The 20,097-nt window shown below is 38.8% G+C and overlaps 1 long non-coding RNA gene across 1 annotated transcript in view; it reads left to right on the forward strand.

Annotated features, from left to right (window-relative positions):
- The window catches only part of LOC131085547 (uncharacterized), a 180,596-nt gene extending 176,798 nt beyond the window's left edge, over nucleotides 1-3,798 (forward strand). Inside the window, exon 4 of the long non-coding RNA XR_009114661.1 lies at nucleotides 3,595-3,798. This is a non-coding gene — a long non-coding RNA (uncharacterized LOC131085547). The remainder of the gene's footprint in view (nucleotides 1-3,594) is intronic.
- The last annotated feature ends 16,299 nt before the right edge of the window (nucleotides 3,799-20,097 follow it).

Consider the following 20,097-nt stretch of genomic DNA (forward strand, 5'->3'; position numbering starts at 1 on the left):
GGTATTTGCAGACACGTCAGAAGTGCAAACACAAACCAGCTGAAAGCATACTGCTGCAATATTTCTGGAGTAGTGTGAAAAGTATTGTGAAATCACAGAAGAGTTGAGGTTGGAAAGAACCTCTGAAAATTCTTTAGTGGAACCCCTTGTCACATGCAAGGTCAGCTACAGAGGGTTGCTCAGGTCTATGCCCACTTAGGTTATCTCCAAGTATGGAGACTCCACATCCTCTCTGGGTTATCCATGCCAGTGTCTGACTATCCCCACAGTAAAATAGTTTTTTCATATATTTCAGGGGGATTTCCTTGTATTTCATTTTGTGCTCATTGTCTTTTGTCTTGTCACCGAGCACTCATAAGAAGAATCTTTCTGACTCCTCATTCCCTCCCATCAGATATTTATGTATGCTGATAAGACTGCCTGCACTGTCTCTTCTCCAGGCTGGCCAGTCACAGTTCTCTTATTTTCTCGTTGTATGTAAGATGCAGAAACCCCTTAATAAGTTTTGTGCATAAGTTTTGTCCACTGGATGATTCTCCAGTGTTTCCAGTGTCACATTTGCACAGCAGACAGCAGTGACTAAAGAGGAAGAACCACATGCCTCCACCAGCTGGCATTCCTCTGCCCAATGCAGCCCAGGATACCTCTCACCTTCTTAGTGGCAAAGTGGCAAGGGCACAGTGCTGTTCCTGTCCTGGTGTCCAACAGGGCCCCCGGGCCTTCTCTGCCAAACTGCTTTCCAGAGGAGTCGCCCCTCGGCCTGTGCTGGTGTTGGGGTCGTTCCTTTGCACTTCCCTCACTGAACAGCATGAAATTATCATCATCTCACTTCTCCAGCTGTTGAGGTCCCTCTGGATGGTAGCATGACATCTGGGGTATCAGCCACTCCTCCTGGTTTTGCATTGTCTGAAAACTTGCTGAAGGTTCACTCTGTGGCAGTGACTAGGTCATTCATGAAGATCTCACAGCACTGGGCCCATTATCTACATCTGAGTACTCAACTCCTGCTGTGGATCACAGCCTTTGGAGACCCAATAAGCAGATATTTGTCTGCTGCACTATGGCTGAAGACCAAGCAAGTGTGCACAGGTTATGGATGAATTACTGGATGAATTCAACAGTTTCTTGCTGGCAAAGCTTAAAGGTTATAAACATATACATAGTAACAGCCTGTGGTTTTGGGGTTTTTTTTGTCAATGCTGTCATTTATGTTATGAAAAAATGTGGTACTTTGGAAGCATGCTAATTCAGAAAATAAGCATAAAAAATTTGTCAAAACAGGTGCTATTTATATAATCAAGGATTGTGAATTCATTCTCTTTTTTCGTTTTTTACCAGACTGCTCTGAACCCAGAGCAAATTTATTTTCATTCCTTATGGTACATGTTATAATTCCTATCTGGATCTGTTGGAACCATGCTTAAGAGTTATATGGCATGATGCTTTCATCCTTATACTGAAAATTAATTTGGAGATGCAGCCCCACTTAAGCTAGACTAAATTGCTTGCAGGGTAAGATGTTAATCAGCAGGAGGCAGAGTGCCAGAATCTGGGTCATTCGTAATAATTTAGGATTAGACTGTGTGGCCCATGTGAGTCAACAGCACATTGTACCATCCCAGAAAAAGGAGGTTTGTGTGCCTTAATGAGCTTGCTCCTTGCTGCTGAGGTCAGCAATCCTTCTGCTCATGTTGTTCCAGACACATACTGCTGGCTGGCTCTAGCACACCAAAAAATGGAGGAAAGACTGCAAATTTTACCCAGATCACAACCATTTGCTCTGTACTTCCTCCCATCCCTGACCCCAGAAAGAAAAGTAATGTTATTTTTACTTGGAGCCATATGCTAAATGCCCCCAGGATATGACACTCTGAGAGTTAGCAAGGCTTCCAACTCTCGGGTGTGAGAAGTATCAGAAATGTGGCCGGTCCTGGACTCAACCTTAGTGCAAATAAATGGCAGAAAAATCTAGCTGTACCTCAATTGTTGAGCTGGTGACATGCTAGAATGTCAATTATCCTGAAATCCATCAGAATGTACAGTCCACATTTCTTACATCCAGGAAGGCATAGGAAGTAACACTTGCATTCTGCTCACCATTACTTGCCGAGGTTACAATTACAAGGTTTTGTAAGGAGTCCTCATCAGTTCCAATGAAGGAAATTCTTTCTTTAATTTCCTCAGTGTCAACCCATGGCAGTGTTTGATTGTTGTAACAATCCAGAATGGACCTTGGATGACACTATTTCCCAGAATCTGGATGTGTGACACCATCCTCAACAACATCTTGTGATCTGTGCTCTACTCCAAATTGACTGACTCATTTTATATTATTTGGAATAGGCCAGTAAGGAGCAGGGAGTGAATGTGAACAACATGCAAATCAGCCATACTTCCTCTTTTTTCACCTTGGCATCAAGGGACAATGAAATTACTGCAACCTAATGGGTGCTGCTTTTAGGACTGAGAAAATCTGTGTGGGGAGAAGGAGGCAAACAAAATTAAAGCTCCATGCATGACCTCCCCTATATTCTCCCTGTCTCTTTTTTTTTTTTTTTTTTCTTATGTGAGAAATCAAACTCAGCTTTCAGACAGATAGTCAAGTGCATCAGACATTTGGCCATCTCAGACACCTATGAATTGGGAAATGGTTCTGGGGCATCTCCTCCTCTTAAAAAGTTCAGGCTCCAGAAAGTTGTGAAACAACATGAACAAGGACAAGGACAAGGAAAGTTAAAAGGGAAAGGGAAAGTTCCACATTCTGATGACTGAACATCAAACTGACAAAAACCAAATGTTTACTCAAGACAGAAGAAATAGTAGCTGCCTGGAGCATTTTGCTGGGGTTTTCTAAGAGCTAAAAATAATGCTGTATGTTTTTTAACACCAAGTTAACTACAAAACAAAAACCCATAACTGTTTTAACTGCTTTGCACATGCTCCCTCCTCACTTTCACAGGCACAGCATCCCCCTTCAGATTGATTTTTAGCTGCTTGCAGACTTGGCTCTTGAGCAGACTCTGTTTCTTGTCCTCCTCTTAGTCATGTTTGTCAGGAAACTTTGAAGTTGTTTTGTGTTTCTGCAGCACCACTGCCCATTACCTGGCCCCTGAACAGGCTGCAAGGACAGGCAGCATTCTGAGCCATCTGGAAAAGTAAATTCCAATAGAATAAAGCCCAGGGCTTCAATGCGCAGAATAAAAAAGCTTTCCCTGACTCCAAATACAGCCCTCGTTTCTGTATGAAGTCTGTTCCTCTGCAGTCAATTCTTATTATATAACAAACAGTCAGTTGAGTGTTTATCCTGTATATCAAACTCAGCTTTTAGAGAACTTTGTTCAGATGACTCTGAACAATAGTTATTTACTGGATGTGCCTTGGCAGCCTCCCTCTAAATCAGCAGAAAGAAACAGTTGCTCTTTTTTCTCAGTATGGGCACCACTGTGCTTAAGTACCACATAGTCATTTTCCCTGCTTATTTTATATTGCTTTTGAATGAGTCTGTGAATCCAGAACCTTCTACCCTTATTTCTTTCTGCAGCATCAGCATTTTAATCTATTGCACTGACAGTAATGTGTTGGCTTTCATTCCAGGATCCTGATTGTGAAAACCCCAGATGTATGAATGAGGGCAGTCACCTTGAGAAGTGTTCCTGAAGTCTGGCAAGGACAGGCAGCACAATCTGTGCTGTACCACAGCGGCTGAAGATTTTGGCTGCCATCCTCTGCAGGGAAACGAAGGCACAGAGATGCTAAAGGACACATCCCAGTTTTATAATTCTCTACATGTTGGAAGTAGGACAGGTAAGGACTCCTTGTAAAATGCGTTCACTTTTAGCAGTGATCTGTTTGAATCGTCCATAGTTTTAAACCTCAACATCTCAAAAATCCTTTATGTAGGACCCTGCCTTAGGAGACAAAGACATTATATCTGAAAGCAACTAAATCCAGGCTGGTGCCTGGCAACCCTTTTGAAGCAGTAAAAGCTTTCAGTTCAGTATCAGCTAGAAACAACTTGCAAACTTAAACTGCAAGGTAACTGTGATATTCAGTACTCAAGTATTGACTAGGATGGATTTGTCCTACAGTGGGAGCTGCACGCTTTGAAACTCTTCTTTCCTAGAAAATACCGTAGCCATGTCAAAAGCTCCAAAAAAATGGTATCATTGTGCCCCAGAAAATTATTTTTTAAGAAGATTCTTTCTGTCTACTTTGGTGTCTGCCCTCAGAGAACTGAAAGGTCTGGGTCCCACCAGGTAGCAAATTATTTGACTTTGAATGGGAGGCAGGACTTTCACATGTACCCCTGTGTCTGCTGTTTTCTGTTCATTGATGGTAGGTGTCAGGTTAAATAGGGGGTATGATGAAGATGAAGATGTAGGTGGATGAAGGTGACCCTGCTGAGGCAGTCCACAGCCAGACTGTCTTCCAGGTTTTGTTTTTTTATGATACCTTGTTAGGGCCAAGGTGCTTCAAGTGGAAGGCATCTAAATAATCTCTCTGGATTTTCCCAAATGGTGTTAAACTTAGGAAAAACAAGAAATGCACTTATGAACAAAGCAGCTGAACAGACTAATTTCATTTTTCAAAAATAAACATACAACTGTAGTCTGATGCTGCTATGGAAATGGGAAGGACTTTTCTTTCTGATTTTGCTTTTCCTTATGCTTCACTGATTTCAATAATACAGTGAAAAGAGAAAATGACTTTACATTTGTCTGCTATGTGGTGCTGGCTGTCTGTGACTTACACAAATACAGGCAGCATTAAAAATTATCACGAGCAGGGCAAAATTTAGTGTTGTCTTGAGCTTTTGCATGATGCAGGTTTTACAACTGTTTGATTCACTCAGACAATTACCAAATGTTTTGGTAAACTGTGTATCATGTTTGTACATAAAAAAAAATGACCAGGCATAAAAGAAAGAGGGGAATGAATTACATATAGAACAGACTGAGATGCTGCTGTGGAATTTTCCAATGCAGCATGAAATTACTATTAGGATATTTATAGGAGCTGAAATAATACAACTTGGAGAGTTTTCCACTGGGCAAAACAGTCATTAGCCTTGATTCCTCTTTTTCATGTATTTAACTTTGAGCAATCCCATTTCTGTTCTTCAAAGGAGGTGTTTTAACTTGAAGTGTGTGAGCAGGAAGAATTGCATAACAAGGATGTAGTCTTTTAGGCTCTAGGGGTTTTCAGGGGGGGTTTGTTTGTCTAGATTCTTTTTTGTCATTGTTACTTTGTTTTGGTGTTCTGATGTTCTTAGTGCTTTGCTGACCTAGAAACTAATTCAGGGGACTAACAAAACTGAATAGCCTTGTTCAGTGAACCAGGCTTGCATAAACTCATTTCACACAAGAAGGAGTTGAAGATTGTACAGTACATGTGGATCCCCTAGACCTTTGTTTAAATACACTCTATGCAAATCACAGACTTTGGCTTCCTAAATTTGAACTCATGCTAGACGATTGGACAAAGAAAATGGCTTTGTTTTGTGTTAATCCAAAGACAATTTTTGAAGTTGTCAGCTTTTAATGACAAACAAGTTTTACTTAGGCAAAAGGTTCTGAAAAGTTAAAAACAACCAAAAAGTAAACAACTGGGTTTTGTATTACTTTTTGTTTTCCATGGAGAACATTCTATGGACTAGAGTATGACAAGAGTTGACTTTAAGAGAAAGAAATATTTAACCACAAGTTTTAGTTGGTTGTTGAATAATTTTTTCCTACCCAGTGTTTTCTTCCTTATATGTGAATTCTGGTGATTTTATATTTGCTTCTACTACTTTTGAGAAGCAGTTATACAATCTAATAGATGGTTCAAGAGTTTGCATTTTTCTCCCATACAAATAAATATTTTCAGAACTGCAGAATTCCCAAGCATCAGAAGTCAGTCTCTACATCAAAAATGCCAGCCAAAACAAAAACTTGAAAAGCTCATTTTTATAAGGCTCTCTTTTTTTTTTTTTTTTTTTTTTTTTTTTTTAATATTAATGCTGTGAAATGCTCAGCATCACTTTTCTTGGAAAAGAAAATGAAATTCAGGAAGGTAGATCAGGAAAACAGCATTCTCCTGCCGCAGGTCTGTATGTCCTGGCATGTATAAAGCTGGGACTGAGTGTGATGTGTGCTGTGTAACAGTGATACAATAGTGTAAAGGACAAAAATCTTCTGTGGTGCTTTCTCATGAGATTTTAATGGACAATTGGTCTGGCCTCCATACTGAAGTCCGGCCTAATGTGGACTCCTCTGAGTGAAATACTGTTTAATTAGTCAGGTGATATATCAGGATAGATGTTCTCAAGGTACAGATGGACAGGAGCACGCATCCCTCATCAGTCTCACTGCACATTAGAATCCTGTGCCTATCCATCCTTGCTGCTCCCACCCATGCCTTTGAACTTCCACCATTAATACTTGTCCTCAGCTCCAGCTGAGCTTCCTTGAAACTTATTGCCTAGAGCAAATGTTGCACCTTGAGATACAAACCCAAAATCAGCTTTTGCTCTCTTAAATCATCTATGCACTGATGTATTTATAAAATCAGACTCCGGAGAGTGAATTCTGCAAATTACACTGTGATATTTTTGATGGCTGTTGAAGGACCTGTTTGGGGATTTATTCCTTATGAGCTGTGTAATCTCAAATTAAATAGATCCTGTATTAAGGCATCAAAGCAACAGCTTTAATCTGCTTTCCCCATTTCTATAGTTTAAGACCTGGGCTTTATATAAAAGAGCTGCTGCTAATGACAGCCTAACTTTCACTATATATTTTCTCTTGTTTTTGTCTTCTGTATTTATCCCCCATAACCTATTTAACCTGTTTGTAAAGAGTGACAGTTTGGCAGGTGTCTAAGAGAGAAGAAGAACAAATTCATTTGTTTTGTACAGCCAGTCTACATATCTGAAAATCTGCATTGTGGAATGGTATATTGGCGGAAAAACTAACTGATGTTTCCCTGCACTATGGATCAGATGGAAGTTAAAAAATACTTTTGTAAGTGCATTTGAATGATTAAATGTGTATGTGTCCATGTGTTAATTTATAGGTCTTTTTTCCAAGGTTTGTGACAGATGGTACTGAAATTCATGTTCTTGTAGCTGTCTGTAAAAGTGATCTTTATACTAATATGATTTTCCCCTGCCCACAGAGCTGGCAAGTTGGGAACTTTGCCCCACAGTTCTCATTTGCAAGGGTGGCAAAGGCCAAATTCCTTGCTTTATACCTTCCCCTGGTACATAGCAAGTCACATTTTAGAACATTTACTGCAAAGCTCCTGGAGCACCTTATATTCTGCCAGTTTATTTGGAGAAGGTTCTAGGGGGCAGCATGCAGAGCCTTGGCAATGCAGAACACCTTATGGGTTGTGCTTTATGCATAAGGTTTGAAACAGGTGAGTGAGGATAACATGTGAGGATACCATAGGAGGATATGTGAAATGAAAATTCATGGAAGAACAAAGGGACTTCACCCTTATTTGTATTTTCTTTGAGACTTATGCTGATGTATTTCAAACCCTAGTATCATTTCAAGAATACAAATGTTGAGACTGTGTTTTCTTGTGTGCAATTTTTCTTGTGTTTTGCTTGACTCTAATGAGGGTGAACTTTTGCTCATTTTGTTTTGAATCTGTTTTGATGGTGTTGTATAGTACCCCAAGCACCTCAGCCACCATGCCAATAGGGCTTTATAAATAAGTTATTAATTATTATTTGCATGTATTAAAAAGGAGAACATCTTCAGAAGCAAAAAGAATTTTCCCACTTAGAATTGCTTTCCTAGAAGAAGTCTGATTAGTAAAAGGTTTCATTAATATTTAACTGCTTTTAGGATGATTTAACAGCAGTAATCATAAAGAGAAACTATCATTATGGTATCTAGCTCCTCTCTAAAGGCTCTACTAGCAAGTTCTCTGCAGGACACAGATGGTCTGTGGGCCAAGGTTTCAGAACCAAAGTACCAATCAATTAGGAGAAGTGAGGCAACACCATCAGTCATTTTGGAGAGCTCATTCTTTCATTCACAGAACTCTGACACTGGTTTCTCTTTAAAAAGAATAGCCCCTTTAAGAAATACTTTTAAAAGCAATCATCAATTCTCACTGGGACGAAATTTTATATATCTTGAAGTTTCTGGACAGAAAAATTGGGGATTTTTTGTTGTTTGTTTGTTTGTTTGTTTGTGAAACCCAGACAGGAAAACAACGAGTGGACTTTCTGCTTTATGAAAGCAGAATAAAGTGCTAATCAGCTCAAGGCACCTATGTTGGAAAGCTTCTATGCAAATCACTCTTTGGCTCACTAATAAATAAAAGGAAAGATTTAAACAAAAATTTGACTTATCCATTTTGTACTAACCCCCCACAAGCTGGCTTATTACAATTATAAACAATGGGTAAAATAAAAGAAAAGGAAAGAAAAAGTAACAGAAGAAAAGCATAAGGAAATAATAAAGAATTCTTAAGAAAATAGAAAGCATTAAAGTATTCATATTAGAAAAAATGCAAGTAATTTCTTTCAGAGATTAACCAAAGTATTTTAAGACTCTGTTTTCAATGGCTTCCTTCTGTTTGGCTTTCAGTTTGTTCCTGTAGACATCTCATGATAAGTTGCAAGCCAATTTGACCTTACAACATGGTATGGCCCAGCATCCTATGGGATCAAGGAGTTATAAATTTGTTTCCACACTGCTGTTTCTTCTACTTGTGTGTGTATCCAGATTCCTGCTTGTGGTTCTTTTACCTAAATTAGAGTAGATTTGAATCCAACAGAATATTATGAAGTTTGGGACACTTTCCATATTGTTTTACTTTAAGTGCTTCTTGCTGTCACAATAGGCACAGAACGTTTAACATTGTGCTTTGTCATGCAGGAGCCTATCCATAAAGTCTGGATTGAGAGCAGGATATTTTTTTCCAAGCCTGCCTTAAAACAAGGCAGTCCTGCCTGCCCCAAACTGGCCATGGAGGATGATTGCCCATGGCTGCTTGTTGCACAGACTAATGTGCTGTTTTGGAGGGAGTCTTCACTTTTCTCCTGCTGGATTCTCCTCCCTGCATTGTACTGTGACCTCTGACAGTCAGCAGGACTAGGGCTCAGGCAGCCTGTGAGAAACCCACACAGGAAGGGGAGAGTTTTCCAAGCAGCTGTCTTTATACCTTTCCTTCCTTTGGGGAAGAATCAGCCATCCTTCTCCAGCCTAAGAGGAAAAAGTTGAATCTGAGTGTCCACACTAGAACATAATATTCAGGCTGTCTGAGCAGGTGATCTAGAAAATTACCTCACTAATTTCCTAAATGCTCCCCATAAAGCAGCATCAGTTACTCTCTCTCTCTCTCCTTATCTCACTAACAGTCATGTTTTTAACTGCTTAATAATTCAGCCCCATTTCTGAAACATATGGTATCTTAGAAAAAACCCTACACTATTAGTATGCACTTCTGTTTCAACAATTGCTAATGCTTTAACTCCTGCTTCTGTCATGAACTGATTTTTCTTTGGATGCTGAAGATGTTCCTCAATTTCATTTTTTAATTTATCCCTATCATTTTCACTGGCAAGACTCCAGGGAATAGGATGACCCCTCTAGAAGAAATGGTGTTGACTGTCTCTGAAGTTTTCTTGGTATTATGGTCCAAATCCCACATTGGCTCTGGATCAGCTATTCAAGGTCAGGAATAAAGAGTACACAAGAAAATAATGGATATTAAACATTTTCCTTGGCTTTGCATGCAGAGGGATTTTGCTTTCTGAAAACTAAGTCTTGAGTCACTTTAACCTGGTGGGATTCTGATATCCCAGAAAATTTTCCCTGGATTTGTTGTCCAAAAAGCTTTTTTTCAGGAGGAATTAGTAATCTGAATCTTTCATTTTTACGTATTTCACTTGCCTAATCTTAATTGCCCATAGCAGAGTTACAGGATGTAGAAGGAAACCTTTGGTAGCTTTCCTGGGAGAGCCTCAAGAAGAGGGAGCTGAGCTGTGCCCTGCAGCCATTGCCTGCTCCTGTGTGCTCCCAGATCAATAACTAAAAAGGTGCAAAGCCAGTTGGCCACCAGGGCAGCAGCATCTCTCCCCACTAATGAGGGTGACCTTTCCACCCACGGCTTCACATGACTGAAATCAGGGGAAATCAGTTTACTCAGACCAGAACTTATATAACTGGTGATGCTCAGGCTGAAATTCCTGCTCATGGTGTGATGAATGCATTGTGGATCTATTTGAAAAATTGTAGAAATCAGACTGAAGATAAAAGGGCTGCAACTGAACCAGCTAGCTCCTCTGTAGTTTCTGACAGATAGGTGAAGAATAATGATGTCTCCAAAGCATCTGTCCTTCCGTTTGGAGAATTACACATTTAACTGCAAAAAATCACTGCTGCTGAACCAAAGGTCCTGCTGCTTACACCATTTACAAAGGCCCTTAAAATCATGGATGAGAACACAGTTCTGTGAAGAAAGGGAGACCGCTGTGTGGGTTGAAGGGTAACATTTGAAAGCTTTGCTCATCCCAAAGCAGCCGCGTCACTTCTCATTGGCTGCTATACTCAAGCTTAAAAAGGGACCTTGAGATATTAATTATGTATCCAGCTAGCTATTTAATCAATCCATTCAGTACTAAACTCTTATATAGTAGCTAATATATTTATGGAATGCTGTAAATATTTTAAATAAAAATAAAGGGAAATTTTATGCACTTTTACATTACCTTATGCAACAAAAATGTATCATCAAAGAAAAAAAATCAGTTTAAAGTGTTACATTAAGTTACAAACTGAAATGCATGCTTTTTCTTCATAGGACTACTGCTTTAACTTGAAATATAAATGAGCATATTATTTATTATAAAGGCAAAATGTAAAATAAAAATAGGATTCAAGGAAAAGTGTTCCTTTATCTTTTTTAATCCATGAAGTCACCATTTTTTAAAGGTAAGTTTTAAAAGGAATTTTTCCATAACTTGCCTTTCAGAAGTTATCTTTTAAAATTTTCCATAGATAGCAAATAGCCTTAATGTGTGTAACTGGTAAAACACATTGTGATGATTTTTCCCTTCAAATACTTTTTTAAAAAAAACCCTGCAGGAATGCACAATGCAAAAGAACTAAATTTCTTTAACCCAAATGCAGTTATATCTGGAACGATACAATAAATGGCTTTTTGGTAACTGCTAGAAAAGTTTACATTTTTTGTTCTATAGTGTTAATTCCCACAAATGATAATTTTAAAAAAATATAAGAAAATGAAAGAGTCACTATACTTTAACAGTAGTGCCTTTATTTTTTACCCTTAGGATCTATTGAATCTCAACAGCTTTAAATACTTCAAGTTTTCTACATATGGTAAATCTATGTCTGACCTTCTTGGTTCATGAATAATGAGAATACATAGTATTCTTGCCTTTAAAATTCACATCTTCTATGAGTTCAACATAACACTGTGTTCAGGGCACTAGACTGCATTAAGGGTTGTCTTCAGGTGAATATGTAAAAATATATCCTTAGTTAAGAACAAAATGTATTGTTTGACTAAAGTATGTCCTAAAACTCATTGTTAAAAAACAACACTAAATGAACAATTCAGAACTGAAAATTTTCTTGGATCAAGAAAAATAAGAACAGGATTTTTAATTAGATGTTGGTATTTGATGCTTCTCAGAGTGACAGACTGGAGGAGCCAAAATCCAGCTTCACTTCAATCTACCATTGCCCAGCCACAAGGTCTCTTGAAACAATGATCAGAAACAAAGCTCAACTCCCTACATGTGGTTTTGTGTCCCACTTCTTTCTTGAGAGCTTTCTGGGCTCTGCAGCTTTCTCTGACCAATACCTGCTGAGATGTTTCTGATAAACTCAGAAACTCCAAACATAAGCTGATAGACTATAACTTAGAATACTTTTGGTAAGTGGATTGTGTCCTCTTGTATTTCCAAGACCTTTGACCTGGCCATTATGTCTTTTTCAAACTTTAGGTGAACTTCTTTCTCAATAAATCTTATATTTAAATAGAGTACATTTTGGTAGCTTTTCTTTTCCCAGATGTCTCAGACTTTGGGGCTTTTCAAGGACAGTAGCACCCATCAGTCTCTTTCTGAATCTGCCTCTTATCCCAAGGACATACTGGTTTCCCATCTTGCATTGATTGTCTTGTCCTCAGACTGTTCCACCAGGGTAAGAACCATTGAAGTTGGTCTTTACTGCCCTTGCTCTAGATGAAGGATGCATCAGGTCTTCAAGCAGATACCTTATCCACTGTATTGTCCACTGATGTAGGAATTTCAGACCAACACACCTAGAATCCATAGCTTCTCTGCACACTGTATCTATTTTACATTTATACTTGGTTCCTCAGGCTGTATTCTAGTGATTTATTATTCACAGGGAAATTTGGAGACATTAAAAGAGATGATAGGTTACAAGGATACTTCTCACAAGTTATCAGTAAGCTTTGGGCCACAGAGGCCCAACTACAAAAAAAATTCACAATGCTTGGCTGGCTGCATTTAGGACTGATACAGAGGTCTCTTGAAAGCTTGTTAATTAGGTATAGCCAAAATCTCTAACAATCTCAGATCGAAAGCACTGGTGTGTATGTTCAAATTAAAATAAATGTAGAGTACATAACTTCCATACAAGAAGATCAATTAAACAGTTGTGATTTTTTTTCTGCCCAGTGAAATCCATAAAAAAACTGAAAACAAAATGCATCAAACCAAACAGAAATTCAACTGTAAATCCATATCACAACATGCCTTATGAGAGAGAAAAGTATAGCAGTAGTGTGCAGATGTGCCACCAACAAGAGGTTACAATTGCATTTCTCCCATAGAGGAAATGGCAGACAGTGAGTGAGGTGCAGAATTCTGCTTATCTACCGAGTTTAGTGGGCACTGCACAGTGACCCTGCAGCCAAGATCATCACCTCTCAGCCTGGAATGTTATGTGTGTCATGTGGGAACATGGACCTTTGTTCCTCTTGGCTTGACCAACACGGTTAGTGTGTGGGTTGCTTGGTCAGCACATGACATGTAACAGAAAGGCCAAGCCTGTCTGTCACAATCCAGGAGGCGTGTGGACACATCCAGGAAGTGCAGCATCAGTGGAGTGTCACCTCTCTCTGGTGGCTGTACTGACCCCTGTCACTCTGTGTGACCAGCAGTGTGTCTGGCAGTGTGCTACCCTGCAGCTGGGCTCAGGTGTGCAAGGTCATTGAGCAAGGGAGGCTGAGGACACCTGGTCACAGACACCCAGCAGGACCACTCTGGTTGTATGGAGCAATGGCAAAAGCCAGCAATTCCAGCCTTATCAGTATCCAAAAAGCTTTGATAGCTTCATCAAAGGGTTTCTGAGCCCCAGACAAAAAGATGACATCCCATCACACACCACGCTGCCTTCAAGGGTCAAGCATGATGTTTAACGAGTCCTGCATTTTGGCCACAAAACCCCCTACAACATTATAGGCTGGGGACGGTGTGGCTGGACAGTGCCCAGGCAGAAAGGGACCTGGGGTGCTGGTCAAGAGCTGACTGAACATGAGCCAGCAGTGTGCCCTGGGGGCCAAGAAGGCCAAGGGCATCCTGGCCTGCATCAGGAACAGTGTGGCCAGCAGGAGCAGGGAGGTCATTCTGCCCCTGTACTCGGCACTGGTGAGGCCACACCTTGAGTGCTGTGTCCAGTTCTGGCCCCTCAGTTTGGGAAGGACCTTGAGAGGCTTGAGTGCATCCAGAGGAGGCAACGAGGGTGGTGAGGGGCTGGGAACACAAACCCTGTGAGGAATGACTGAGGGAGCTGGGGGTGTTCAGCCTGGAGAAAAGGAGACTCAGGGGTGACCTTATTGCTCTCTGAAACTTCCTGAAAGGTCTTTGTAGTCAGGTGGGGGTTGCTCTCTTTCTCCAATCAACGACTGACAGGAGGAGAGGACACAGTCTTAAGCTGGGCCAAGGAAAATACAGGTTGGATACCAGGAAAAAGTATTTTGTGGAAAGAATGATAAAGTACTGGAATGGTCTGCCTGGGGAGATAGTGGAGTCACCATCCCTGGATGTGTTTAAAAAAAGGTTGGATATGACACTTGGTGCCATGTTTACTTGAGGTTTTAGGGCATGGGTTGGACTCAGTGTTCTTGGAGGTCTCTTCCAACCTAATGATTCTGTGATTCTGTGATTCTATGTACCCCTTTGGGTATTTCCCTGAGCATCAGCCAGTGGTGAGGTGTTACCTCCTAAAACTTAAGCCCTAATATAGTTTACTTCACTTATTTCTCTTCCTTATCTGTAAAAGCAAAGCAAACTAAAGGCAGCTGACAGCCTTTATTAAAATAACCATAGAAATCTAAATTTATAATAAATAACTATTTAAATATTAATTTAAAGTAAACTTTTAAAATTATATATGAATGCTAGCATAAAAATTAAAATTATGCATGATTTGGGAGTAAAAAAAATTATCATATTTTTTCTCAATTATTTTTTTCAGGATGAAATTAAAATATTAATAAAATGGATTAAAAATAATAAAAACTCTTTCTACTTATAATATTTTTTCTTTTTTGAATGAATGAATAATAAAAAATTCTGAAATTTGAAACATGGAATAGATAATGAAATAGCCCTTTTAGGTTTATAGTTGTTGCTAGATATGAGGATATTTTTCCTGAAAATCAGCTTACTTTGTAAGTTTCTTTATTCAGACCCCATTATGTTGCCTTTACTAGGTTTTGGACAACAAAAGAAAAGGAAAGCAAATAGCACAATTGCTCTCACATAAACAGGCGCTTATGAAAAACACTGTGTTTCCATTCTAGCTGCATTAATATGGTACAGTGCTTTTCCTCTTTACATACATTTAAAAGGGAAAGTAAAGTCATGTCAAGGATTTTTTTTCCCCTTGCTGTGGAAAAGTGACAACACAGCTGACAAGCAGAACCCACCACACAGTTGACGACTGTCAATTTTATAGTTATCTTCAAAAATTTCTACCATAGCCCTTTATCAAGAAGTCAGCCCTTCTATCTCCCTGCTCTGGTGTATTTACAACTTAAAAAAAAAATTCTAAAGTATTACAAAGAGTCCTGTAATGACATTCATATGAACACTAGTAGTATATTATGAACTGAGAAATATGGGGAATGTCCAAAGTGTAATCCTGTTTTACGGTATGCGTGGTACAGTATCTTTAATTATATGCGTTGATGCAGAAACACTATTACAATAAAACAAAATGATGTTGGGATTGAGGCAATCCTATGGCATCTTTTAGACTTCTCTTAGTGGAGCTGCTTCATCTCAACTGGAGTAACTCACTTAAGAGGCAACAGTCACAGATGGAGCTGACAGCAATGCTGATTTACATAAAAAACTGTGTGTGACACTGAGCTGGGGATACTCTGATAAGAGGAATTGATTTTGTATTAGTTATTTGAGGAACTTTAACAGGACAAGCTTTGCAGAAGTGGTCTATAAATCACTAGAAAAAGAAGTAAAGTCAGCAAGCAATCTTCCTTGTCTTCATATTTATTTGTTATTTATTTAATACTTTAGGGAATTCTGCAAATCAATGGACTGGTGCAGAGTAGTTCTCCAAAGTCCTCTTTGAGATGAGTAAATAGTTGTCTGGGTATAGCTCCTGAGATCTTTGGTCCTCTTTGCAACAAACATACATACACTAAGACCAGAATTTGGTCGTGATTTGAGATCCTCATAGAACTTAGACATTTATCTTTAGTCATTAGGTACTGTATTTACAGTAGGCACCCTGCTTGCATCTTTAGGTGTCAAAGCGCTTCTTCAAATGTGAAAATACTTTTGTAAAGGTTTTCAAGGTGTAGTTTAGTGAAGTTCAACGAATATATTAACTGATTTTGATGTTCATATCCATTTGTGCTGACCAAGTTCATCCCATCAATGTTTGTGGAATAAGAACCGCATAAGGATATTTGGGTATTCATGTAACTTTGAAAAAAAGCAAAAGTGGGACAGCCTATTTTTAGTGTGTTATTTCTTGTTATTAATTTTTTGTTCAGGTTACTAAAAGTCATTCATGTATAAAATAGATGTTAAATTATTATACATACTCTACATACTCACAGGCCTTCATTTATGGTCACACTCTGCCACATACATGTCTATCTCATGTCCCCTCATGTGATCTTCTGACAGGACAAATTTGTGTTGGTGCCCAATCTCTCAGTGAGCGTCTGCTCTGTGTATGTGCAGGAAGTATCTGGCCTCAGGTGCTTCAACATAAATCACTTTTCCCACTGACTTGGTCACCAACCTATCTGTGAATGAATAGGCATATTTTCAGTTGGAATTAAATGAGCACAGGTATTATGAACCAAGAAAAAGATGTCTTAAAGTGTGTTACTAATTATTTATACACTTCATCAAAGGCTCAGGGCTCTTGCTGTGGAACTCATAATCCTTGTCTAGCCATGGCCATATCTATTTTAAACTTTTACTTTATTTTTCATAATAGTATTTTAGATTAAAATAATTGGGTACTTAAATATTTCTAAAGCTAGCAATTAAAAAATACTTTCTTGCATAACCAATATATCTTGTGATGAATACATTATGGCAAAAGAAGACTGCCAAGCAGTTCACAAATTAGAATCCAAATACAAGTGCCTTGTTCTCTGCATACTCCTTAAAACAGCCCAAATCTCTTTATTGTATTATTGAAGTCCCTGATGAGACAGTAGAAACATGGTCATTTACTATGAATTCCATGTTCTGTTAATCCCAACCAGAGGGAAAAATGTTTTTAAGCTGGATAAGTCTTTATAACAAAAATCTAAAACTGTTTTCATATCAGGGGAACCAATTCTGTGTCTACAAGGAAGGTAAGGAACTGTGGTACTCTACATGAAATATACCTATTCCTTGTGGGTCCCTTCCAACTCCATATATTTTGTTATGCTATGACAAAGACATTTTTGTGTTATATTTTTTACTTGCTGTATTTATTATATTTGTTATTTGAGCCCACCAGTTGTATCATTATACATGCATAGTTATATTCAGCATAAGCTCCTGACCTGTAATGGCTGGGTTATTTCAAAATGTTAAGGAACAAAACTTACCCATCAGTGGTCTAAATTGCTATCAGAATGAAAGAGTAATTTGTGATAGGAAAGGATTTTGAAACAAGGTGAACTCACTCTCTCACCTTCTGTAAATTGCAGTGGAGCAATTACAACAGACCTAACTATCTGAGGACACAGTAAGGATTTGTGAGAGATAATTAGTAATATGAAATATTCAGACTACATAATTCCCACTTAAAATACCTCAGGTGGTCTGCAAAACTTTTTGGAAAGGCCAACAGCTGAGGGTAGTTCTCATTTAACCAAGTCTGCACTACCCAGGGCTCTGTTAAAGGGCCTTGATATGTAAAAGACTAACCATATTCAGTCTGATGATAAGAATATTCAAATGCACTGCAAAGATGGGGCATGACTCGGTATCATAGTTGCAAGAGCACTCAGCAGGTCAAAACTTGAGTCTGACAACTGCTTTCAGGATTACTAATGCATTTTTTACCACGTGTGGTACATAATAGATAGGAGCTGTCTTTGAAGCCTGGGTTGGACTCCTGTTCCCAGGCCCTGTGTTTCCCGACCCTGTGACCCTTATTTTCTGTGGAGCAGATTTGGCTGAGCAGAGAGGATGGAGTGTGTTTCCCTGCAGTATTTCTCCTCCCTTCAGCATTACCCCAGCAGTAGCTCTCTTTAGCCTGATAACACTGCTGGCTGATGACTCTTCAGCAAAAGAGGAGGATCAAGCCTGACTCTCTTCCCTTCTCTTGGCACAAACCATAAGGCTGGGCTGAGAAAGTAGAGCTAAAATCAGCCCTGCCTCCCTGATCCTGCATTGCAATTGTAAAAGTCACTTTTTGGACTGAAAACAGGCATCTCCCTACCTTCAGGAGGGTAGATGAAGTATTTCTCCACAGCCCTGAATAAGGGGAAAACATATCCTTTTGCTTAGAATTTTGAACTGGCAGATTTTGAGCACCACACATTGCACAGTCTGTACATTTATGTGATATTGTATCTTCTGAGCTTAGCCTTAAGGGGTGTTTGAGTTCTGTTCTAATATTCTGTGTACCCCTGTGCACTGCCTAGAGACCTTAAATGCCTGTTGGGGAGAAAGAATTGAAATACTAGAAAGATAGATATACCATCTGAGTTAGCAGCCAGAGCCACATCCCCAAGAAGCAGCATAATCCCAGCTGCTGTGAATTCACTAGGAGTGACTTCATGAGGTTGCACACCTAAACATCAGCTAAGCTGATGCAGTTTGTGCTTTAAAAAAAATAGAGAGGCTGGAGGTAACACTTAGGTTTTACTTAAAGTGTAAAGAACTCTGAAATGTAACTACCTACCATGAAAAAAAGGCTAACTTCTGGAAAACTTGCTCTTTTCTTATGTAAAACATGAGAAGGCTATTAGATTTTTCCTCTTCTTTTTTTTTTTTTTTTCTAGTCTCCTTATAAAAGGAGTGACGTGCTTAACTAGACACACAACGCGTCAGCATTAGAGTTGAACTGTGGATATGGCTACTAATTTTCAGAGATAAAATTCTGAGGGGAAAAAATTTATGCTAAAAAGGAGAACCCATTAATATAAATATATCAGGACCTTAGTATTTCACAGGAGAAATTTTTTCTGGGTTCATTAGAGGTTTTTATATTGGCTTCAGCCTAGTTTCCAAAGGCTAAGCACAGCTTCAGGTGCTGTTTAGGAGGAAAGGCAGTGCAATGCTGTCAGAAGGACTTCCAGCATGATGAACGATTTTGGCAGAGGAGGCAATGACTCCCGGAACAGCCTTGCTAAACATCCTGACACAAAAACATTCCCTCTTGCATTTAAATATGGTTTGGTTTCCTCAGGTATTACTCATCACTTCTTCATGCATGTAGTGGTCTTATTCGAAATGATAACATTTACGATAAAACATTATTTCATCTCACTAAAGTATATGTCGATGAACTCTTCACATTCAATCATATGGAGGATTATGATTAAAAATTTAAACACATATTTTCATTATTAGAATCTACTTCTCTCTTGAGTACTTACCAACTATGTGACATTTTTTTTATTACTGGGGAAAAGAGCTTGCCACTGGAAACAGAGAGTGCTCTAAGGAATCTTCTGGACATCATTTTCTTTCAAAGTTTCTTAGTCAAGATATTTAGCACATTTCATACAGTTAAGGAAGAATTAAGCTAGTACTCCTGGCTGTCCACTTACATTTTTCTTGACTAAAAATCTTGTGGCAGAAGGTTATGCTAGTAGAAGATCTGTCATGAGTTATTTTGACTTGAGTGAATCATTGGTATGAATTCATGGATGGAGTGTAGTATGATGGTCTCCACCTGTCACATGCCTCTGTATCCAGTTTCATTTCTTGATGTGACATAGAAAATAAGAACTATTCCAAAATCCTCTAAGAGAAAGCCACAGAATTTCCATCACAATAAAAATCTGATTATGTAAATTTAACGGTACAGATTCAAAATATGAACTCCTGTCTGGACTGTCATAAACATAACACACACTTGGAACATGACGGTTAACTGAACAGTTTGCACAGCATGTATGTATTTTTGTTTGTTTTGGGGTTTTTTATGTAACTGAACTGTTCCCATTTTATGAGTTAAATTTTTAAAATTCTTTTATCTTGAGATATCTTTGTATTTTTTGAGACTGGAAACAATTTCCATCCAACTGAAAAACTGAGTTATAAATAACTAAAGATCCAGTAACGTTTTTTTGTTTTGTTTTTTTTTTTAATTAAAGACTCATATATAGACAGGTCCAGTGGAAAAACTCAGGCTTTAAATAAAATATATAACCACAAGCAATTCTTTATGCTTCTGATTCTTTGTGCAGGGTGGCCAATTAGGCTTCTTGTCTGTATCCGAATGACGCAATTTGGAATGCTGGAATATTACCTTACTTCCTGATGACTGAGAGTGAATTTTCAAAGTGGTGCATGAGACACAAGGGTAAAAATCCAGTTAGTAGCTAGTGGGATTTTTCTGCACCTCCTGTTTGCCACACTGAGAGACCCAGCCTTGATAT

This window comes from Melospiza georgiana, chromosome 1, assembly GCF_028018845.1.
Source record: "Melospiza georgiana isolate bMelGeo1 chromosome 1, bMelGeo1.pri, whole genome shotgun sequence".
Taxonomy (NCBI): domain Eukaryota; kingdom Metazoa; phylum Chordata; class Aves; order Passeriformes; family Passerellidae; genus Melospiza; species Melospiza georgiana.